At 43.4% G+C, this 22828-nt stretch overlaps 22 non-coding genes across 22 annotated transcripts; all 22 read right to left on the bottom strand.

The window, feature by feature from the left end:
• Nucleotides 1-831: 831 nt before the first annotated feature.
• TRNAV-AAC (transfer RNA valine (anticodon AAC)) lies at nucleotides 832-904 on the bottom strand. The gene has a single exon. It is a non-coding gene; the product is annotated as a tRNA-Val (tRNA).
• A 299-nt stretch (nucleotides 905-1203) lies between these two features.
• Nucleotides 1204-1276, bottom strand: TRNAV-CAC (transfer RNA valine (anticodon CAC)). Its single transcript has one exon. It is a non-coding gene; the product is annotated as a tRNA-Val (tRNA).
• Nucleotides 1277-2699: 1423 nt separating this feature from the next.
• On the bottom strand, nucleotides 2700-2772 carry TRNAV-CAC (transfer RNA valine (anticodon CAC)). Its single transcript has one exon. It is a non-coding gene; the product is annotated as a tRNA-Val (tRNA).
• A 1049-nt stretch (nucleotides 2773-3821) lies between these two features.
• On the bottom strand, nucleotides 3822-3894 carry TRNAV-AAC (transfer RNA valine (anticodon AAC)). Its single transcript has one exon. It is a non-coding gene; the product is annotated as a tRNA-Val (tRNA).
• Nucleotides 3895-4193: 299 nt separating this feature from the next.
• On the bottom strand, nucleotides 4194-4266 carry TRNAV-CAC (transfer RNA valine (anticodon CAC)). The gene has a single exon. It is a non-coding gene; the product is annotated as a tRNA-Val (tRNA).
• Nucleotides 4267-5317: 1051 nt separating this feature from the next.
• TRNAV-AAC (transfer RNA valine (anticodon AAC)) lies at nucleotides 5318-5390 on the bottom strand. Its single transcript has one exon. It is a non-coding gene; the product is annotated as a tRNA-Val (tRNA).
• Nucleotides 5391-5689: 299 nt separating this feature from the next.
• TRNAV-CAC (transfer RNA valine (anticodon CAC)) lies at nucleotides 5690-5762 on the bottom strand. Its single transcript has one exon. It is a non-coding gene; the product is annotated as a tRNA-Val (tRNA).
• A 1423-nt stretch (nucleotides 5763-7185) lies between these two features.
• TRNAV-CAC (transfer RNA valine (anticodon CAC)) lies at nucleotides 7186-7258 on the bottom strand. The gene has a single exon. It is a non-coding gene; the product is annotated as a tRNA-Val (tRNA).
• Nucleotides 7259-8306: 1048 nt separating this feature from the next.
• On the bottom strand, nucleotides 8307-8379 carry TRNAV-AAC (transfer RNA valine (anticodon AAC)). The gene has a single exon. It is a non-coding gene; the product is annotated as a tRNA-Val (tRNA).
• Nucleotides 8380-9802: 1423 nt separating this feature from the next.
• On the bottom strand, nucleotides 9803-9875 carry TRNAV-AAC (transfer RNA valine (anticodon AAC)). The gene has a single exon. It is a non-coding gene; the product is annotated as a tRNA-Val (tRNA).
• A 299-nt stretch (nucleotides 9876-10174) lies between these two features.
• Nucleotides 10175-10247, bottom strand: TRNAV-CAC (transfer RNA valine (anticodon CAC)). The gene has a single exon. It is a non-coding gene; the product is annotated as a tRNA-Val (tRNA).
• A 1126-nt stretch (nucleotides 10248-11373) lies between these two features.
• On the bottom strand, nucleotides 11374-11446 carry TRNAV-AAC (transfer RNA valine (anticodon AAC)). The gene has a single exon. It is a non-coding gene; the product is annotated as a tRNA-Val (tRNA).
• A 299-nt stretch (nucleotides 11447-11745) lies between these two features.
• On the bottom strand, nucleotides 11746-11818 carry TRNAV-CAC (transfer RNA valine (anticodon CAC)). The gene has a single exon. It is a non-coding gene; the product is annotated as a tRNA-Val (tRNA).
• A 1049-nt stretch (nucleotides 11819-12867) lies between these two features.
• On the bottom strand, nucleotides 12868-12940 carry TRNAV-AAC (transfer RNA valine (anticodon AAC)). Its single transcript has one exon. It is a non-coding gene; the product is annotated as a tRNA-Val (tRNA).
• A 299-nt stretch (nucleotides 12941-13239) lies between these two features.
• TRNAV-CAC (transfer RNA valine (anticodon CAC)) lies at nucleotides 13240-13312 on the bottom strand. The gene has a single exon. It is a non-coding gene; the product is annotated as a tRNA-Val (tRNA).
• Nucleotides 13313-14361: 1049 nt separating this feature from the next.
• TRNAV-AAC (transfer RNA valine (anticodon AAC)) lies at nucleotides 14362-14434 on the bottom strand. Its single transcript has one exon. It is a non-coding gene; the product is annotated as a tRNA-Val (tRNA).
• Nucleotides 14435-17723: 3289 nt separating this feature from the next.
• Nucleotides 17724-17796, bottom strand: TRNAV-CAC (transfer RNA valine (anticodon CAC)). The gene has a single exon. It is a non-coding gene; the product is annotated as a tRNA-Val (tRNA).
• Nucleotides 17797-18845: 1049 nt separating this feature from the next.
• On the bottom strand, nucleotides 18846-18918 carry TRNAV-AAC (transfer RNA valine (anticodon AAC)). Its single transcript has one exon. It is a non-coding gene; the product is annotated as a tRNA-Val (tRNA).
• Nucleotides 18919-19217: 299 nt separating this feature from the next.
• Nucleotides 19218-19290, bottom strand: TRNAV-CAC (transfer RNA valine (anticodon CAC)). The gene has a single exon. It is a non-coding gene; the product is annotated as a tRNA-Val (tRNA).
• A 1050-nt stretch (nucleotides 19291-20340) lies between these two features.
• Nucleotides 20341-20413, bottom strand: TRNAV-AAC (transfer RNA valine (anticodon AAC)). The gene has a single exon. It is a non-coding gene; the product is annotated as a tRNA-Val (tRNA).
• Nucleotides 20414-20708: 295 nt separating this feature from the next.
• On the bottom strand, nucleotides 20709-20782 carry TRNAV-CAC (transfer RNA valine (anticodon CAC)). Its single transcript has one exon. It is a non-coding gene; the product is annotated as a tRNA-Val (tRNA).
• A 1046-nt stretch (nucleotides 20783-21828) lies between these two features.
• On the bottom strand, nucleotides 21829-21901 carry TRNAV-AAC (transfer RNA valine (anticodon AAC)). The gene has a single exon. It is a non-coding gene; the product is annotated as a tRNA-Val (tRNA).
• Nucleotides 21902-22828: the final 927 nt, after the last annotated feature.

The raw sequence follows: 22828 nt of genomic DNA, 5'->3' as shown, positions 1-22828 counted from the left end.
CCTGTGATATAATTAAGGCAGTTAATGCATTAACTTAATTATCCCCAGGAAGAAAAAAAATAAAAAACGCACATTTTTCTAAAGTACCATAAGTGGCCCAAAACACAACATATCCCCATAAATGTTACATCACCCGACAGCTCTGATCTGGGTGAGCGACATATCCGAAAATCACCCAGATCAGATCAGGGGTTCAGAAATTTCATAGAAGTCATAATTTTGCCCAGGCGAACCCGGGATTTCATGCCCAAAACAGTTCCATAGATTGGCGGCTAAGTGCCGCTGGAGGACCGACCTGGAACCGCGAGGTTTTCATGCCGAAAATAGCTCCAGGGCATTCGCGGCAAAGTCCCCTTGAAGTCTATTCGTGGTTTAAGTCAATGCGAACAAGATGGCCGCCACCGCGTGTTCCAATGTCGAATGGCGGCCACGTCGACTGTTCGGGAGTTAGAAGAACCATTGTCTAAAGTCCCAATGGCCACAAATAGGGTCTCTCAGCCAAAACAAATTAAAAGGGGCCATAGTCACAGAGCAAAAGGTTGGCAAATATTCCTCTCCAAAAACCAGTGGCGAGGTCACTTTCGCCACAACTCTATTCAGCAAGCTGATCGCTCATGTGAGTAAACATGATTTTCTTGCATTTTTAGTAGAAAATCCATCTCTGAAAATACAGCGAGCATGAGTTTTGCTTTTGTCGACGGTGATTTTTGCACAAAACCCTTCTCCCATTGTAGGGAATATGACAAAAAGAACAGATGCACTTGAAATTTGCAAAGAGACTTCGAAAAGCCGCATTCTAACAAAAAGGAATCCAAAACAGAACAAAAGCAATGTTTCTGCCCGGCTTCGAACCGGGGACCTTTCGCGTGTTAGGCGAACGTGATAACCACTACACTACAGAAACTACAGCTGTGCACATCCATGTTGAGACCGGAGTAGCATGCGCCATGTGCAAGCACTGACTGCAAGACAGAAAATGCTGTCTTGCATTCGGTACTTGCACATGGCGCATGCTGATTTAATGAGTGCAATTTAGCTTTTTCTCAGACAACATTAGCTTCAGGTTTTTGGAAACCACTTCATTCAGCTAACAGATCGCTTACATCTTGCCGAGTATACGTGATTTTTGGATTCATAGTCAAGCAGGTGCATTTCCAATTCAGAAGACTTCTAACGTCAGCAGATTTAGCAAAAATTAAATAACGTTTCTGCCAGGTTTTGAACCTGGGACCTTTCGCGTGTGAGGCGAACGTGATAACCACTACACTACAGAAACTGCCACAATGCCGACTTTGCGCAGGAAAATTGGGGGAATGTGTTTGCTGCATACCCATCGTATTTAAAAAGTCCCCAGATTCAAATGCCTATTTCCTTCAACATACATAGAAGAAGAAAACAGTCTGTTGATGTGAAATTGTATTCTTGGCAAAAGTTTGATCTGTCCAGTCAATCATTTCCAAACCTACACACATACAGTAAACAATCCCTCCCCTCTGCCTGTGATATAATTAAGGCAGTTAATGCATTAACTTAATTATCCCCAGGCAGAAAAAAAATAAAAAACGCACATTTTTCTAAAGTACCATAAGTGGCCCAAAACACAACATATCCACATAAATGTTACATCACCCGACAGCTCTGATCTGGGTGAGCGACATATCCGAAAATCACCCAGATCAGATCAGGGGTTCAGAAATTTCATAGAAGTCATAATTTTGCCCAGGCGAACCCGGGATTTCATGCCCAAAACAGTTCCATAGATTGGCGGCTAAGTGCCGCTGGAGGACCGACCTGGAACCGCGAGGTTTTCATGCCGAAAATAGCTCCAGGGCATTTGCGGCAAAGTCCCCTTGAAATCTATTCGTGGTTTAAGTCAATGCGAACAAGATGTCCGCCACCGCGTGTTCCAATGTCGAATGGCGGCCACGTCGACTGTTCGGGAGTTCGAAGAACCATTGTCTAAAGTCCCAATGGCCACAAATAGGGTCTCTCAGCCAAAACAAATTAAAAGGGGCCATAGTCACAGAGCAAAAGGTTGGCAAATATTCCTCTCCAAAAACCAGTGGCGAGGTCACTTTCGCCACAACTCTATTCAGCAAGCTCATCGCTCATGTGAGTAAACATGATTTTCTTGCATTTTTAGTAGAAAATCCATCTCTGAAAGTACAGCGAGCATGAGTTTTGCTTTTGTCGACGGTGATTTTTGCACAAAACCCTTCTCCCATTGTAGGGAATATGACAAAAAGAACAGATGCACTTGAAATTTGCAAAGAGACTTTGAAAAGCCGCATTCTAACAAAAAGGAATCCAAAACTGAACGAAAGCAATGTTTCTGCCTGGTTTCGAAACGGGGACCTTTCGCGTGTTAGGTGAACATGATAACCACTACACTACAGAAACTACAGCTGTGCACATCCCTGTTGAGACCGGAGTAGCATGCGCCATGTGCAAGCACTGAATGCAAGACAGAAAATGCTGTCTTGCATTCGGTACTTGCACATGGCGCATGCTGATTTAATGAGTGCAATTCAGCTTTTTCTCAGACAACATTAGCTTCAGGTTTTTGGAAACCACTTTATTCAGCTAACAGATCGCTTACGTCTTGCCGAGTATACACTATTTTTGGATTCATAGTCAAGCAGGTGCATTTCCAATTCAGAAGACTTCTAACGTCAGCAGATTGAGCAAAAATTAAATAATGTTTCTGCCAGGTTTCGAACCTGGGAACTTTCGCGTGTGAGGCGAACGTGATAACCACTACACTACAGAAACTGCCACAATGCCGACTTTGCGCAGGAAAATTGGGGGAATGTGTTTGCTGCATACCCATCGTATTTAAAAAGTCCCCAGATTCAAATGCCTATTTCCTTCAACATACATAGAAGAAGAAAACAGTCTGTTGATGTGAAATTGTATTCTTGGCAAAAGTTTGATCTGTCCAGTCAATCATTTCCAAACCTACACACATACAGCAAACAATCCCTCCCCTCTGCCTGTGATATAATTAAGGCAGTTAATGCATTAACTTAATTATCCCCAGGCAGAAAAAACTAAAAAAGCACATTTTTCTAAAGTAACATAAGTGGCCCAAAACACAACATATCCCCATAAATGTTACATCACCCGACAGCTCTGATCTGGGTGAGCGACATATCCGAAAATCACCCAGATCAGATCAGGGGTTCAGAAATTTCATAGAAGTCATAATTTTGCCCAGGCGAACCCGGGATTTCATGCCCAAAACAGTTCCATAGATTGGCGGCTAAGTGCCGCTGGAGGACCGACCTGGAACCGCGAGGTTTTCATGCCGAAAATAGCTCCAGGGCATTCGCGGCAAAGTCCCCTTGAAGTCTATTCGTGGTTTAAGTCAATGCGAACAAGATGGCCGCCACCGCGTGTTCCAATGTCGAATGGCGGCCACGTCGACTGTTCGGGAGTTCGAAGAACCATTGTCTAAAGTCCCAATGGCCACAAATAGGGTCTCTCAGCCAAAACAAATTAAAAGGGGCCATAGTCACAGAGCAAAAGGTTGGCAAATATTCCTCTCCAAAAACCAGTGGCGAGGTCAGTTTCGCCACAACTCTATTCAGCAAGCTGATCGCTCATGTGAGTAAACATGATTTTCTTGCATTTTTAGTAGAAAATCCATCTCTGAAAATACAGCGAGCATGAGTTTTGCTTTTGTCGACGGTGATTTTTGCACAAAACCCTTCTCCCATTGTAGGGAATATGACAAAAAGAACAGATGCACTTGAAATTTGCAAAGAGACTTCGAAAAGCCGCATTCTTACAAAAAGGAATCCAAAACAGAACAAAAGCAATGTTACTGCCCGGCTTCGAACCGGGGACCTTTCGCGTGTTAGGCGAACGTGATAACCACTACACTACAGAAACTACAGCTGTGCACATGCATGTTGAGACCGGAGTAGCATGCGCCATGTGCAAGCACTGACTGCAAGACAGAAAATGCTGTCTTGCATTCGGAACTTGCACATGGCGCATGCTGATTTAATGAGTGCAATTTAGCTTTTTCTCAGACAACATTAGCTTCAGGTTTTTGGAAACCACTTTATTCAGCTAACAGATCGCTTACGTCTTGCCGAGTATACGTGATTTTTGGATTCATAGTCAAGCAGGTGCATTTCCAATTCAGAAGACTTCTAACGTCAGCAGATTTAGCAAAAATTAAATAATGTTTCTGCCAGGTTTTGAACCTGGGACCTTTCGCGTGTGAGGCAAACGTGATAACCACTACACTACAGAAACTGCCACAATGCCGACTTTGCGCAGGAAAATTGGGGGAATGTGTTTGCTGCATACCCATCGTATTTAAAAAGTCCCCAGATTCAAATGCCTATTTCCTTCAACATACATAGAAGAAGAAAACAGTCTGTTGATGTGAAATTGTATTCTTGGCAAAAGTTTGATCTGTCCAGTCAATCATTTCCAAACCTACACACATACAGTAAACAATCCCTCCCCTCTGCCTGTGATATAATTAAGGCAGTTAATGCATTAACTTAATTATCCCCAGGAAGAAAAAAAATAAAAAACGCACATTTTTCTAAAGTACCATAAGTGGCCCAAAACACAACATATCCCCATAAATGTTACATCACCCGACAGCTCTGATCTGGGTGAGCGACATATCCGAAAATCACCCAGATCAGATCAGGGGTTCAGAAATTTCATAGAAGTCATAATTTTGCCCAGGCGAACCCGGGATTTCATGCCCAAAACAGTTCCATAGATTGGCGGCTAAGTGCAGCTGGAGGACCGACCTGGAACCGCGAGGTTTTCATGCCGAAAATAGCTCCAGGGCATTTGCGGCAAAGTCCCCTTGAAGTCTATTCGTGGTTTAAGTCAATGCGAACAAGATGGCCGCCACCGCGTGTTCCAATGTCGAATGGCGGCCACGTCGACTGTTCGGGAGTTAGAAGAACCATTGTCTAAAGTCCCAATGGCCACAAATAGGGTCTCTCAGCCAAAACAAATTAAAAGGGGCCATAGTCACAGAGCAAAAGGTTGGCAAATATTCCTCTCCAAAAACCAGTGGCGAGGTCACTTTCGCCACAACTCTATTCAGCAAGCTGATCGCTCATGTGAGTAAACATGATTTTCTTGCATTTTTAGTAGAAAATCCATCTCTGAAAATACAGCGAGCATGAGTTTTGCTTTTGTCGACGGTGATTTTTGCACAAAACCCTTCTCCCATTGTAGGGAATATGACAAAAAGAACAGATGCACTTGAAATTTGCAAAGAGACTTCGAAAAGCCGCATTCTAACAAAAAGGAATCCAAAACAGAACAAAAGCAATGTTTCTGCCCGGCTTCGAACCGGGGACCTTTCGCGTGTTAGGCGAACGTGATAACCACTACACTACAGAAACTACAGCTGTGCACATCCATGTTGAGACCGGAGTAGCATGCGCCATGTGCAAGCACTGACTGCAAGACAGAAAATGCTGTCTTGCATTCGGTACTTGCACATGGCGCATGCTGATTTAATGAGTGCAATTTAGCTTTTTCTCAGACAACATTAGCTTCAGGTTTTTGGAAACCACTTCATTCAGCTAACAGATCGCTTACATCTTGCCGAGTATACGTGATTTTTGGATTCATAGTCAAGCAGGTGCATTTCCAATTCAGAAGACTTCTAACGTCAGCAGATTTAGCAAAAATTAAATAACGTTTCTGCCAGGTTTTGAACCTGGGACCTTTCGCGTGTGAGGCGAACGTGATAACCACTACACTACAGAAACTGCCACAATGCCGACTTTGCGCAGGAAAATTGGGGGAATGTGTTTGCTGCATACCCATCGTATTTAAAAAGTCCCCAGATTCAAATGCCTATTTCCTTCAACATACATAGAAGAAGAAAACAGTCTGTTGATGTGAAATTGTATTCTTGGCAAAAGTTTGATCTGTCCAGTCAATCATTTCCAAACCTACACACATACAGTAAACAATCCCTCCCCTCTGCCTGTGATATAATTAAGGCAGTTAATGCATTAACTTAATTATCCCCAGGCAGAAAAAAAATAAAAAACGCACATTTTTCTAAAGTACCATAAGTGGCCCAAAACACAACATATCCACATAAATGTTACATCACCCGACAGCTCTGATCTGGGTGAGCGACATATCCGAAAATCACCCAGATCAGATCAGGGGTTCAGAAATTTCATAGAAGTCATAATTTTGCCCAGGCGAACCCGGGATTTCATGCCCAAAACAGTTCCATAGATTGGCGGCTAAGTGCCGCTGGAGGACCGACCTGGAACCGCGAGGTTTTCATGCCGAAAATAGCTCCAGGGCATTCGCGGCAAAGTCCCCTTGAAATCTATTCGTGGTTTAAGTCAATGCGAACAAGATGTCCGCCACCGCGTGTTCCAATGTCGAATGGCGGCCACGTCGACTGTTCGGGAGTTCGAAGAACCATTGTCTAAAGTCCCAATGGCCACAAATAGGGTCTCTCAGCCAAAACAAATTAAAAGGGGCCATAGTCACAGAGCAAAAGGTTGGCAAATATTCCTCTCCAAAAACCAGTGGCGAGGTCACTTTCGCCACAACTCTATTCAGCAAGCTCATCGCTCATGTGAGTAAACATGATTTTCTTGCATTTTTAGTAGAAAATCCATCTCTGAAAGTACAGCGAGCATGAGTTTTGCTTTTGTCGACGGTGATTTTTGCACAAAACCCTTCTCCCATTGTAGGGAATATGACAAAAAGAACAGATGCACTTGAAATTTGCAAAGAGACTTTGAAAAGCCGCATTCTAACAAAAAGGAATCCAAAACTGAACGAAAGCAATGTTTCTGCCTGGTTTCGAAACGGGGACCTTTCGCGTGTTAGGTGAACATGATAACCACTACACTACAGAAACTACAGCTGTGCACATCCCTGTTGAGACCGGAGTAGCATGCGCCATGTGCAAGCACTGAATGCAAGACAGAAAATGCTGTCTTGCATTCGGTACTTGCACATGGCGCATGCTGATTTAATGAGTGCAATTCAGCTTTTTCTCAGACAACATTAGCTTCAGGTTTTTGGAAACCACTTTATTCAGCTAACAGATCGCTTACGTCTTGCCGAGTATACACTATTTTTGGATTCATAGTCAAGCAGGTGCATTTCCAATTCAGAAGACTTCTAACGTCAGCAGATTGAGCAAAAATTAAATAATGTTTCTGCCAGGTTTCGAACCTGGGAACTTTCGCGTGTGAGGCGAACGTGATAACCACTACACTACAGAAACTGCCACAATGCCGACTTTGCGCAGGAAAATTGGGGGAATGTGTTTGCTGCATACCCATCGTATTTAAAAAGTCCCCAGATTCAAATGCCTATTTCCTTCAACATACATAGAAGAAGAAAACAGTCTGTTGATGTGAAATTGTATTCTTGGCAAAAGTTTGATCTGTCCAGTCAATCATTTCCAAACCTACACACATACAGCAAACAATCCCTCCCCTCTGCCTGTGATATAATTAAGGCAGTTAATGCATTAACTTAATTATCCCCAGGCAGAAAAAACTAAAAAAGCACATTTTTCTAAAGTAACATAAGTGGCCCAAAACACAACATATCCCCATAAATGTTACATCACCCGACAGCTCTGATCTGGGTGAGCGACATATCCGAAAATCACCCAGATCAGATCAGGGGTTCAGAAATTTCATAGAAGTCATAATTTTGCCCAGGCGAACCCGGGATTTCATGCCCAAAACAGTTCCATAGATTGGCGGCTAAGTGCCGCTGGAGGACCGACCTGGAACCGCGAGGTTTTCATGCCGAAAATAGCTCCAGGGCATTCGCGGCAAAGTCCCCTTGAAGTCTATTCGTGGTTTAAGTCAATGCGAACAAGATGGCCGCCACCGCGTGTTCCAATGTCGAATGGCGGCCACGTCGACTGTTCGGGAGTTCGAAGAACCATTGTCTAAAGTCCCAATGGCCACAAATAGGGTCTCTCAGCCAAAACAAATTAAAAGGGTCCATAGTCACAGAGCAAAAGGTTGGCAAATATTCCTCTCCAAAAACCAGTGGCGAGGTCAGTTTCGCCACAACTCTATTCAGCAAGCTGATCGCTCATGTGAGTAAACATGATTTTCTTGCATTTTTAGTAGAAAATCCATCTCTGAAAATACAGCGAGCATGAGTTTTGCTTTTGTCGACGTGATTTTTGCACAAAACCCTTCTCCCATTGTAGGGAATATGACAAAAAGAACAGATGCACTTGAAATTTACAAAGAGACTTCGAAAAGCCGCATTCTAACAAAAAGGAATCCAAAACAGAACAAAAGCAATGTTTCTGCCCGGTTTCGAACCGGGGACCTTTCGCGTGTTAGGCGAACGTGATAACCACTACACTACAGAAACTACAGCTGTGCACTTCCATGTTGAGACCGGAGTAGCATGCGCCATGTGCAAGCACTGAATGCAAGACAGAAAATGCTGTCTTGCATTCGGTACTTGCACATGGCGCATGCTGATTTAATGAGTGCAATTCAGCTTTTTCTCAGACAACATTAGCTTCAGGTTTTTGGAAACCACTTTATTCAGCTAACAGATCGCTTACGTCTTGCCGAGTATACGTGATTTTTGGATTCATAGTCAAGCAGGTGCATTTCCAATTCAGAAGACTTCTAACGTCAGCAGATTTAGCAAAAATTAAATAATGTTTCTGCCAGGTTTCGAACCTGGGACTTTTTTCGTGTGAGGCGAACGTGATAACCACTACACTACAGAAACTGCCAGAATGCCGACTTTGCGCAGGAAAATTGGGGGAATGTGTTTGCTGCATACCCATCGTATTTAAAAAGTCCCCAGATTCAAATGCCTATTTCCTTCAACATACATAGAAGAAGAAAACAGTCTGTTGATGTGAAATTGTATTCTTGGCAAAAGTTTGATCTGTCCAGTCAATCATTTCCAAACCTACACACATACAGTAAACAATCCCTCCCCTCTGCCTGTGATATAATTAAGGCAGTTAATGCATTAACTTAATTATCCCCAGGCAGAAAAAAAATAAAAAACGCACATTTTTCTAAAGTACCATAAGTGGCCCAAAACACAACATATCCACATAAATGTTACATCACCCGACAGCTCTGATCTGGGTGAGCGACATATCCGAAAATCACCCAGATCAGATCAGGGGTTCAGAAATTTCATAGAAGTCATAATTTTGCCCAGGCGAACCCGGGATTTCATGCCCAAAACAGTTGCATAGATTGGCGGCTAAGTGCCGCTGGAGGACCGACCTGGAACCGCAAGGTTTTCATGCCGAAAATAGCTCCAGGGCATTCGCGGCAAAGTCCCCTTGAAGTCTATTCGTGGTTTAAGTCAATGCGAACAAGATGTCCGCCACCGCGTGTTCCAATGTCGAATGGCGGCCACGTCGACTGTTCGGGAGTTCGAAGAACCATTGTCTAAAGTCCCAATGGCCACAAATAGGGTCTCTCAGCCAAAACAAATTAAAAGGGGCCATAGTCACAGAGCAAAAGGTTGGCAAATATTCCTCTCCAAAAACCAGTGGCGAGGTCACTTTCGTCACAACTCTATTCAGCAAGCTCATCGCTCATGTGAGTAAACATGATTTTCTTGCATTTTTAGTAGAAAATCCATCTCTGAAAGTACAGCGAGCATGAGTTTTGCTTTTGTCGACGGTGATTTTTGCACAAAACCCTTCTCCCATTGTAGGGAATATGACAAAAAGAACAGATGCACTTGAAATTTGCAAAGAGACTTCGAAAAGCCGCCTTCTAACAAAAAGGAATCCAAAACGGAACAAAAGCAATGTTTCTGCCCGGCTTCGAACCGGGGACCTTTCGCGTGTTAGGCAAACGTGATAACCACTACACTACAGAAACTACAGCTGTGCAGATCCATGTTGAGACCGGAGTAGCATGCGCCATGTGCAAGCACTGAATGCAAGACAGAAAATGCTGTCTTGCATTCGGTACTTGCACATGGCGCATGCTGATTTAATGAGTGCAATTCAGCTTTTTCTCAGACAACATTAGCTTCAGGTTTTTGGAAACCACTTTATTCAGCTAACAGATCGCTTACGTCTTGCCGAGTATACGTGATTTTTGGATTCATAGTCAAGCAGGTGCATTTCCAATTCAGAAGACTTCTAACGTCAGCAGATTTAGCAAAAATTAAATAATGTTTCTGCCAGGTTTCGAACCTGGGACCTTTCGCGTGTGAGGCGAACGTGATAACCACTACACTACAGAAACTGCCACAATGCCGACTTTGCGCAGGAAAATTGGGGGAATGTGTTTGCTGCATACCCATCGTATTTAACCCCTTAAGGACACATGACATGTGTGACATGTCATGATTCCCTTTTATTCCAGAAGTTTGGTCCTTAAGGGGTTAAAAAGTCCCCAGATTCAAATGCCTATTTCCTTCAACATACATAGAAGAAGAAAACAGTCTGTTGATGTGAAATTGTATTCTTGGCATAAGTTTGATCTGTCCAGTCAATCATTTCCAAACCTACACACATACAGCAAACAATCCCTCCCCTCTGCCTGTGATATAATTAAGGCAGTTAATGCATTAACTTAATTATCCCCAGGCAGAAAAAAATTAAAAACGCACATTTTTCTAAAGTACCATAAGTGGCCCAAAACACAACATATCCCCATAAATGTTACATCACCCGACAGCTCTGATCTGGGTGAGCGACATATCCGAAAATCACCCAGATCAGATCAGGGGTTCAGAAATTTCATAGAAGTCATAATTTTGCCCAGGCGAACCCGGGATTTCATGCCCAAAACAGTTCCATAGATTCGCGGCTAAGTGCCGCTGGAGGACCGACCTGGAACCGCGAGGTTTTCATGCCGAAAATAGCTCCAGGGCATTCGCGGCAAAGTCCCCTTGAAGTCTATTCGTGGTTTAAGTCAATGCGAACAAGATGGCCGCCACCGCGTGTTCCAATGTCGAATGGCGGCCACGTCGACTGTTCGGGAGTTCGAAGAACCATTGTCTAAAGTCCCAATGGCCACAGATAGGGTCTCTCAGCCAAAACAAATTAAAAGGGGCCATAGTCACAGAGCAAAAGGTTGGCAAATATTCCTCTCCAAAAACCAGTGGCGAGGTCACTTTCGCCACAACTCTATTCAGCAAGCTGATCGCTCATGTGAGTAAACATGATTTTCTTGCATTTTTAGTAGAAAATCCATCTCTGAAAGTACAGCGAGCATGAGTTTTGCTTTTGTCGACGGTGATTTTTGCACAAAACCCTTCTCCCATTGTAGGGAATATGACAAAAAGAACAGATGCACTTGAAATTTGCAAAGAGACTTTGAAAAGCCGCATTCTAACAAAAAGGAATCCAAAACGGAACAAAAGCAATGTTTCTGCCCGGTTTCGAACCAGGGACCTTTCGCGTGTTAGGCAAACGTGATAACCACTACACTACAGAAACTACAGCAGTGCACATCCCTGTTGAGACCGGAGTAGCATGCGCCATGTGCAAGCACTGAATGCAAGACAGAAAATGCTGTCTTGCATTCGGTACTTGCACATGGCGCATGCTGATTTAATGAGTGCAATTCAGCTTTTTCTCAGACAACATTAGCTTCAGGTTTTTGGAAACCACTTTATTCAGCTAACAGATCGCTTACGTCTTGCCGAGTATACGTGATTTTTGGATTCATAGTCAAGCAGGTGCATTTCCAATTCAGAAGACTTCTAACGTCAGCAGATTTAGCAAAAATTAAATAATGTTTCTGCCAGGTTTCGAACCTGGGACCTTTCGCGTGTGAGGCAAACGTGATAACCACTACACTACAGAAACTGCCACAATGCCGACTTTGCACAGGAAAATTGGGGGAATGTGTTTGCTGCATACCCATCGTATTTAAAAAGTCCCCAGATTCAAATGCCTATTTCCTTCAACATACATAGAAGAAGAAAACAGTCTGTTGATGTGAAATTGTATTCTTGGCAACAGTTTGATTTGTCCAGTCAATCATTTCCAAACCTACACACATACAGTAAACAATCCCTCCCCTCTGCCTGTGATATAATTAAGGCAGTTAATGCATTAACTTAATTATCCCCAGGCAGAAAAAATAAAAAACGCACATTTTTCTAAAGTACCATAAGTGGCCCAAAACACAACATATCCCCATAAATGTTACATCACCCGACAGCTCTGATCTGGGTGAGAGACATATCCGAAAATCACCCAAATCAGATCAGGGGTTCAGAAATTTCATAGAAGTCATAATTTTGCCCAGGCGAACCCGGGATTTCATGCCCAAAACAGTTCCATAGATTGGCGGCTAAGTGCCGCTGGAGGACCGACCGGGAACCGCGAGGTTTTCATGCCGAAAATAGCTCCAGGGCATTCGCGGCAAAGTCCCCTTGAAGTCTATTCGTGGTTTAAGTCAATGCGAACAAGATGGCCGCCACCGCGTGTTCCAATGTCGAATGGCGGCCACGTCGACTGTTCGGGAGTTCGAAGAACCATTGTCTAAAGTCCCAATGGCCACAAATAGGGTCTCTCAGCCAAAACAAATTAAAAGGGGCCATAGTCACAGAGCAAAAGGTTGGCAAATATTCCTCTCCAAAAACAAGTGGCGAGGTCACTTTCGCCACAACTCTATTCACCAAGCTGATCGCTCATGTGAGTAAACATGATTTTCTTGCATTTTTAGTAGAAAATCCATCTCTGAAAGTACAGCGAGCATGAGTTTTGCTTTTGTCGACGGTGATTTTTGCACAAAACCCTTCTCCCATTGTAGGGAATATGACAAAAAGAACAGATGCACTTGAAATTTGCAAAGAGACTTTGAAAAGCCGCATTCTAACAAAAAGGAATCCAAAACGGAACAAAAGCAATGTTTCTGCCCGGTTTCGAACCGGGGACCTTTCGCGTGTTAGGCAAACGTGATAACCACTACACTACAGAAACTACAGCAGTGCACATCCCTGTTGAGACCGGAGTAGCATGCGCCATGTGCAAGCACTGAATGCAAGACAGAAAATGCTGTCTTGCATTCGGTACTTGCACATGGCGCATGCTGATTTAATGAGTGCAATTCAGCTTTTTCTCAGACAACATTAGCTTCAGGTTTTTGGAAACCACTTTATTCAGCTAACAGATCGCTTACGTCTTGCCGAGTATACGTGATTTTTGGATTCATAGTCAAGCAGGTGCATTTCCAATTCAGAAGACTTCTAACGTCAGCAGATTTAGCAAAAATTAAATAATGTTTCTGCCAGGTTTCGAACCTGGGACCTTTCGCGTGTGAGGCAAACGTGATAACCACTACACTACAGAAACTGACACAATGCCGACTTTGCACAGGAAAATTGGGGGAATGTGTTTGCTGCATACCCATCGTATTTAAAAAGTCCCCAGATTCAAATGCCTATTTCCTTCAACATACATAGAAGAAGAAAACAGTCTGTTGATGTGAAATTGTATTCTTGGCAACAGTTTGATTTGTCCAGTCAATCATTTCCAAACCTACACACATACAGTAAACAATCCCTCCCCTCTGCCTGTGATATAATTAAGGCAGTTAATGCATTAACTTAATTATCCCCAGGCAGAAAAAATAAAAAACGCACATTTTTCTAAAGTACCATAAGTGGCCCAAAACACAACATATCCCCATAAATGTTACATCACCCGACAGCTCTGATCTGGGTGAGAGACATATCCGAAAATCACCCAAATCAGATCAGGGGTTCAGAAATTTCATAGAAGTCATAATTTTGCCCAGGCGGACCCGGGATTTCATGCCCAAAACAGTTCCATAGATTGGCGGCTAAGTGCCGCTGGAGGACCGACCGGGAACCGCGAGGTTTTCAAGCCGAAAATAGCTCCAGGGCATTCGCGGCAAAGTCCCCTTGAAGTCTATTCGTGGTTTAAGTCAATGCGAACAAGATGGCCGCCACCGCGTGTTCCAATGTCGAATGGCGGCCACGTCGACTGTTCGGGAGTTCGAAGAACCATTGTCTAAAGTCCCAATGGCCACAAATAGGGTCTCTCAGCCAAAACAAATTAAAAGGGGCCATAGTCACAGAGCAAAAGGTTGGCAAATATTCCTCTCCAAAAACAAGTGGCGAGGTCACTTTCGCCACAACTCTATTCACCAAGCTGATCGCTCATGTGAGTAAACATGATTTTCTTGCATTTTTAGTAGAAAATCCATCTCTGAAAGTACAGCGAGCATGAGTTTTGCTTTTGTCGACGGTGATTTTTGCACAAAACCCTTCTCCCATTGTAGGGAATATGACAAAAAGAACAGATGCACTTGAAATTTGCAAAGAGACTTCGAAAAGCCGCATTCGAACAAAAAAGAATCCAAAACGGAACGAAAGCAATGTTTCAGCCCGGTTTCGAACCGGGGACCTTTCGCGTGTTAGGCGAACGTGATAACCACTACACTACAGAAACTACAGCTGTGCACATCCCTGTCGAGACCGGAGTAGCATGCGCCATGTGCAAGCACTGAATGCAAGACAGAAAATGCTGTCTTGCATTCGGTACTTGCACATGGCGCATGCTGATTTAATGAGTGCAATTCAGCTTTTTCTCAGACAACATTAGCTTTAGGTTTTTGGAAACCACTTTATTCAGCTAACAGATCGCTTACGTCTTGCCGAGTATACGTGATTTTTGGATTCATAGTCAAGCAGGTGCATTTCCAATTCAGAAGACTTCTAACGTCAGCAGATTTAGCAAAAATTAAATAATGTTTCTGCCAGGTTTCGAACTTGGGACCTTTCGCGTGTGAGGTGAACGTGATAACCACTACACTACAGAAACCGCCACAATGCCGACTGTGCGCAGGAAAATTGGGGGAATGTGTTTGCTGCATACCCATCGTATTTAAAAGTCCCCAGATTCAAATGCCTATTTCCTTCAACATACATAGAAGAAGAAAACAGTCTGTTGATGTGAAATTGTATTCTTGGCAACAGTTTGATCTGTCCAGTCAATCATTTCCAAACCTACACACATACAGTAAACAATCCCTCCCCTCTGCCTGTGATATAATTAAGGCAGTTAATGCATTAACTTAATTATCCCCAGGCAGAAAAAACTAAAAAAAGCACATTTTTCTAAAGTACCATAAGTGGCCCAAAACACAACATATCCCCATAAATGTTACATCACCCGACAGCTCTGATCTGGGTGAGCGACATATCCGAAAATCACCCAAATCAGATCAGGGGTTCAGAAATTTCATAGAAGTCATAATTTTGCCCAGACGAACCCGGGATTTCATGCCCAAAACAGTTCCATAGATTGGCGGCTAAGTGCCGCTGGAGGACCGACCGGGAACCGCGAGGTTTTCATGCCGAAAATAGCTCCAGGGCATTCGCGGCAAAGACCCCTTGAAGTCTATTCGTGGTTTAAGTCAATGCGAACAAGATGGCCGCCACCGCGTGTTCCAATGTCGAATGGCGGCCACGTCGACTGTTCGGGAGTTCGAAGAACCATTGTCTAAAGTCCCAATGGCCACAAATAGGGTCTCTCAGCCAAAACAAATTAAAAGGGGCCATAGTCACAGAGCAAAAAGTTGGCAAATATTCCTCTCCAAAAACCAGTGGCGAGGTCACTTTCGCCACAACTCTATTCAGCAAGCTGATCGCTCATGTGAGTAAACATGATTTTCTTGCATTTTTAGTAGAAAATCCATCTCTGAAAGTACAGCGAGCATGAGTTTTGCTTTTGTCGACTGTGATTTTTGCACAAAACCCTTCTCCCATTGTAGGGAATATGACAAAAAGAACAGATGCACTTGAAATTTGCAAAGGGACTTCGAAAAGCCGCATTCTAACAAAAAGGAATCCAAAACTGAACAAAAGCAATGTTTCTGCCTGGTTTCGAAACGGGGACCTTTCGCGTGTTAGGTGAACAACATAAACACTACACTACAGAAACTACAGCTGTGCACATCCCTGTTGAGACCGGAGTAGCATGCGCCATGTGCAAGCACTGAATGCAAGACAGAAAATGCTGTCTTGCATTCGGTACTTGCACATGGCGCATGCTGATTTAATGAGTGCAATTCAGCTTTTTCTCAGACAACATTAGCTTCAGGTTTTTGGAAACCACTTTATTCAGCTAACAGATCGCTTACGTCTTGCCGAGTATACGTGATTTTTGGATTCATAGTCAAGCAGGTGCATTTCCAATTCAGAAGACTTCTAACGTCAGCAGATTTAGCAAAAATTAAATAATGTTTCTGCCAGGTTTCGAACCTAGGACCTTTCGCGTGTGAGGCGAATGTGATAACCACTACACTAGAGAATCTGCCACAATGCCAACCTTGCGCAGGAAAATTGGGGGAATGTGTTTGCTGCATACCCATCGTATTTAAAAAAGTCCCCAGATTCAAATGCCTATTTCCTTCAACATACATAGAAGAAGAAAACAGTCTGTTGATGTGAAATTGTATTCTTGGCAAAAGTTTGATCTGTCCAGTCAATCATTTCCAAACCTACACACATACAGCAAACAATCCCTCCCCTCTGCCTGTGATATAATTAAGGCAGTTAATGCATTAACTTAATTATCCCCAGGCCGAAAAAAAAAAAAGACGCACATTTTTCTAAAGTACCATAAGTGGCCCAAAACACAACATATCCCCATAAATGTTACATCACCCGACAGCTCTGATCTGGGTGAGCGACATATCCGAAAATCACCCAAATCAGATCAGGGGTTCAGAAATTTCATAGAAGTCATAATTTTGCCCAGACGAACCCGGGATTTCATGCCCAAAACAGTTCCATAGATTGGCGGCTAAGTGCCGCTGGAGGACCGACCGGGAACCGCGAGGTTTTCATGCCGAAAATAGCTCCAGGGCATTCGCGGCAAAGACCCCTTGAAGTCTATTCGTGGTTTAAGTCAATGCGAACAAGATGGCCGCCACCGCGTGTTCCAATGTCGAATGGCGGCCACGTCGACTGTTCGGGAGTTCGAAGAACCATTGTCTAAAGTCCCAATGGCCACAAATAGGGTCTCTCAGCCAAAACAAATTAAAAGGGGCCATAGTCACAGAGCAAAAAGTTGGCAAATATTCCTCTCCAAAAACCAGTGGCGAGGTCACTTTCGCCACAACTCTATTCAGCAAGCTGATCGCTCATGTGAGTAAACATGATTTTCTTGCATTTTTAGTAGAAAATCCATCTCTGAAAGTACAGCGAGCATGAGTTTTGCTTTTGTCGACTGTGATTTTTGCACAAAACCCTTCTCCCATTGTAGGGAATATGACAAAAAGAACAGATGCACTTGAAATTTGCAAAGGGACTTCGAAAAGCCGCATTCTAACAAAAAGGAATCCAAAACTGAACAAAAGCAATGTTTCTGCCTGGTTTCGAAACGGGGACCTTTCGCGTGTTAGGTGAACAACATAAACACTACACTACAGAAACTACAGCTGTGCACATCCCTGTTGAGACCGGAGTAGCATGCGCCATGTGCAAGCACTGAATGCAAGACAGAAAATGCTGTCTTGCATTCGGTACTTGCACATGGCGCATGCTGATTTAATGAGTGCAATTCAGCTTTTTCTCAGACAACATTAGCTTCAAGTTTTTGGAAACCACTTTATTCAGCTAACAGATCGCTTACGTCTTGCCGAGTATACGTGATTTTTGGATTCATAGTCAAGCAGGTGCATTTCCAATTCAGAAGACTTCTAACGTCAGCAGATTTAGCAAAAATTAAATAATGTTTCTGCCAGGTTTCGAACCTGGGACCTTTCGCGTGTGAGGCAAACGTGATAACCACTACACTACAGAAACTGCCACAATGCCGACTTTGCACAGGAAAATTGGGGGAATGTGTTTGCTGCATACCCATGGTATTTAAAAAGTCCCCAGATTCAAATGCCTATTTCCTTCAACATACATAGAAGAAGAAAACAGTCTGTTGATGTGAAATTGTATTCTTGGCAACAGTTTGATTTGTCCAGTCAATCATTTCCAAACCTACACACATACAGTAAACAATCCCTCCCCTCTGCCTGTGATATAATTAAGGCAGTTAATGCATTAACTTAATTATCCCCAGGCAGAAAAAATAAAAAACGCACATTTTTCTAAAGTACCATAAGTGGCCCAAAACACAACATATCCCCATAAATGTTACATCACCCGACAGCTCTGATCTGGGTGAGAGACATATCCGAAAATCACCCAAATCAGATCAGGGGTTCAGAAATTTCATAGAAGTCATAATTTTGCCCAGGCGAACCCGGGATTTCATGCCCAAAACAGTTCCATAGATTGGCGGCTAAGTGCCGCTGGAGGACCGACCGGGAACCGCGAGGTTTTCATGCCGAAAATAGCTCCAGGGCATTCGCGGCAAAGTCCCCTTGAAGTCTATTCGTGGTTTAAGTAAATGCGAACAAGATGGCCGCCACCGCGTGTTCCAATGTCGAATGGCGGCCACTTCGACTGTTCGGGAGTTCGAAGAACCATTGTCTAAAGTCCCAATGGCCACAAATAGGGTCTCTCAGCCAAAACAAATTAAAAGGGGCCATAGTCACAGAGCAAAAGGTTGGCAAATATTCCTCTCCAAAAACAAGTGGCGAGGTCACTTTCGCCACAACTCTATTCACCAAGCTGATCGCTCATGTGAGTAAACATGATTTTCTTGCATTTTTAGTAGAAAATCCATCTCTGAAAGTACAGCGAGCATGAGTTTTGCTTTTGTCGACGGTGATTTTTGCACAAAACCCTTCTCCCATTGTAGGGAATATGACAAAAAGAACAAATGCACTTGAAATTTGCAAAGAGACTTCGAAAAGCCGCATTCGAACAAAAAAGAATCCAAAACGGAACGAAAGCAATGTTTCAGCCCGGTTTCGAACCGGGGACCTTTCGCGTGTTAGGCGAACGTGATAACCACTACACTACAGAAACTACAGCTGTGCACATCCCTGTCGAGACTGGAGTAGCATGCGCCATGTGCAAGCACTGAATGCAAGACAGAAAATGCTGTCTTGCATTCGGTACTTGCACATGGCGCATGCTGATTTAATGAGTGCAATTCAGCTTTTTCTCAGACAACATTAGCTTCAGGTTTTTGGAAACCACTTTATTCAGCTAACAGATCGCTTACGTCTTGCCGAGTATACGTGATTTTTGGATTCATAGTCAAGCAGGTGCATTTCCAATTCAGAAGACTTCTAACGTCAGCAGATTTAGCAAAAATTAAATGATGTTTCTGCCAGGTTTCGAACCTGGGACCTTTCGCGTGTGAGGCGAACATGATAACCACTATACTACAGAAACTGCCACAATGCCGACTTTGCGCAGGAAAATTGGGGGAATGTGTTTGCTGCATACCCATCGTATTTAAAAAGTCCCCAGATTCAAATGCCTATTTCCTTCAACATACATAGAAGAAGAAAACAGTCTGTTGATGTGAAATTGTATTCTTGGCAAAAGTTTGATCTGTCCAGTCAATCATTTCCAAACCTACACACATACAGTAAACAATCCCTCCCCTCTGCCTGTGATATAATTAAGGCAGTTAATGCATTAACTTAATTATCCCCAGGCAGAAAAAAATAAAAAACGCACATTTTTCTAAAGTGCCATAAGTGGCCCAAAACACAACATATCCCCATAAATGTTACATCACCCGACAGCTCTGATCTGGGTGAGCGACATATCCGAAAATCACCCAGATCAGATCAGGGGTTCAGAAATTTCATAGAAGTCATAATTTTGCCCATGCGAACCCGGGATTTCATGCCCAAAACAGTTCCATAGATTGGCGGCTAAGTGCCGCTGGAGGACCGACCTAGAACCGCAAGGTTTTCATGCCGAAAATAGCTCCAGGGCATTCGCGGCAAAGTCTCCTTGAAGTCTTTTCGTGGTTTAAGTCAATGCGAACAAGATGGCCGCCACCGCGTGTTCCAATGTCGAATGGCGGCCACGTCGACTGTTCGGGAGTTCGAAGAACCATTGTCTAAAGTCCCAATGGCCACAAATAGGGTCTCTCAGCCAAAACAAATTAAAAGGGGCCATAGTCACAGAGCAAAAGGTTGGCAAATATTCCTCTCCAAAAACCAGTGGCGAGGTCACTTTCGCCACAACTCTATTCAGCAAGCTGATCGCTCATGTGAGTAAACATGATTTTCTTGCATTTTTAGCAGAAAATCCATCTCTGAAAGTACAGCGAGCATGAGTTTTGCTTTTGTCGACGGTGATTTTTGCACAAAACCCTTCTCCCATTGTACGGAATATGACAAAAAGAACAGATGCACTTGAAATTTGCAAAGAGACTTTGAAAATCCGCATTCTAACAAAAAGGAATCCAAAACGGAACGAAAGCAATGTTTCTGCCCGGTTTCGAACCGGGGACCTTTCGCGTGTTAGGCGAACGTGATAACCACTACACTACAGAAACTACAGCTGTGCACATGTCTGTTGAGACCGGAGTAGCATGCGCATGTGCAAGCACTGAATGCAAGACAGAAAATGCTGTCTTGCATTCGGTACTTGCACATGGCGCATGCTGATTTAATGAGTGCAATTCAGCTTTTTTTCAGACATTAGCTTCAGGTTTTTGGAAACCACTTTATTCAGCTAACAGATCGCTTACGTCTTGCCGAGTATACGTGATTTTTGGATTCATAGTCAAGCAGGTGCATTTCCAATTCAGAAGACTTCTAACGTCAGCAGATTTAGCAAAAATTAAATAATGTTTCTGCCAGGTTTCGAAACCTGGGACCTTTCGCGTGTGAGGCGAACGTGATAACCACTACACTACAGAAACTGCCACAATGCCGACTTTGCGCAGGAAAATTGGGGGAATGTGTTTGCTGCATACCCATCGTATTTAAAAAGTCCCCAGATTCAAATGCCTATTTCCTTCAACATACATAGAAGAAGAAAACAGTCTGTTGATGTGAAATTGTATTCTTGGCAAAAGTTTGATCTGTCCAGTCAATCATTTCCAAACCTACACACATACAGCAAACAATCCCTCCCCTCTGCCTGTGATATAATTAAGGCAGTTAATGCATTAACTTAATTATCCCCAGGCAGAAAAAAATAAAAAACGCACATTTTTCTAAAGTACCATAAGTGGCCCAAAACACAACATATCCCCATAAATTTTACATCACCCGACAGCTCTGATCTGGGTGAGCGACATATCCGAAAATCACCCAGATCAGATCAGGGGTTCAGAAATTTCATAGAAGTCATAATTTTGCCCAGGCGAACCCGGGATTTCATGCCCAAAACAGTTCCATAGATTGGCGGCTAAGTGCCGCTGGAGGACCGACCTGGAACCGCGAGGTTTTCATGCCGAAAATAGCTCCAGGGCATTCGCGGCAAAGTCCCCTTGAAGTCTATTCGTGGTTTAAGTCAATGCGAACAAGATGGCCGCCACCGCGTGTTCCAATGTCGAATGGCGGCCACGTCGACTGTTCGGGAGTTCGAAGAACCATTGTCTAAAGTCCCAATGGCCACAAATAGGGTCTCTCAGCCAAAACAAATTAAAAGGGGCCATAGTCACAGAGCAAAAGGCAAATATTCCTCTCCAAAAACCAGTGGCGAGGTCAATTTCGCCACAACTCTATTCAGCAAGCTGATCGCTCATGTGAGTAAACATGATTTTCTTGCATTTTTAGTAGAAAATCCATCTCTGAAAGTACAGCGAGCATGAGTTTTGCTTTTGTCGACGGTGATTTTTGCACAAAACCCTTCTCCCATTGTAGGGAATATGACAAAAAGAACAGATGCACTTGAAATTTGCAAAGAGACTTTGAAAAGCCGCATTCTAACAAAAAGGAATCCAAAACGGAACAAAAGCAATGTTTCTGCCCGGTTTCGAACCGGGGACCTTTCGCGTGTTAGGCGAACGTGATAACCACTACACTACAGAAACTACAGCTGTGCACATCCCTGTTGAGACCGGAGTAGCATGCGCCATGTGCAAGCACTGAATGCAAGACAGAAAATGCTGTCTTGCATTCGGTACTTGCACATGGCGCATGCTGATTTAATGAGTGCAATTCAGCTTTTTCTCAGACAACATTAGCTTCAGGTTTTTGGAAACCACTTTATTCAGCTAACAGATCGCTTACGTCTTGCCGAGTATACGTGATTTTTGGATTCATAGTCAAGCAGGTGCATTTCCAATTCAGAAGACTTCTAACGTCAGCAGATTTAGCAAAAATTAAATAATGTTTCTGCCAGGTTTTTAACCTGGGACGTTTCGCGTGTGAGGCGGATGTGATAACCACTACACTACAGAAACTGCCACAATGCCGACTTTGCACAGGAAAATTGGGGGAATGTGTTTGCTGCATACCCATCGTATTTAAAAAGTCCCCAGATTCAAATGCCTATTTCCTTCAACATACATAGAAGAAGAAAACAGTCTGTTGATGTGAAATTGTATTCTTGGCAAAAGTTTGATCTGTCCAGTCAATCATTTCCAAACCTACACACATACAGCAAACAATCCCTCCCCTCTGCCTGTGATATAATTAAGGCAGTTAATGCATTAACTTAATTATCCCCAGGCAGAAAAAAATAAAAAACGCACATTTTTCTAAAGTACCATAAGTGGCCCAAAACACAACATATCCCCATAAATTTTACATCACCCGACAGCTCTGATCTGGGTGAGCGACATATCCGAAAATCACCCAGATCAGATCAGGGGTTCAGAAATTTCATAGAAGTCATAATTTTGCCCAGGCGAACCCGGGATTTCATGCCCAAAACAGTTCCATAGATTGGCGGCTAAGTGCCGCTGGAGGACCGACCTGGAACCGCAAGGTTTTCATGCCGAAAATAGCTCCAGGGC

This window comes from Pelobates fuscus, chromosome 2, assembly GCF_036172605.1.
Source record: "Pelobates fuscus isolate aPelFus1 chromosome 2, aPelFus1.pri, whole genome shotgun sequence".
Classification (NCBI taxonomy): domain Eukaryota; kingdom Metazoa; phylum Chordata; class Amphibia; order Anura; family Pelobatidae; genus Pelobates; species Pelobates fuscus.
The sequence above is the reverse complement of the archived record's forward strand: the minus strand, read 5'-3'. Positions and strand labels throughout refer to the sequence as shown.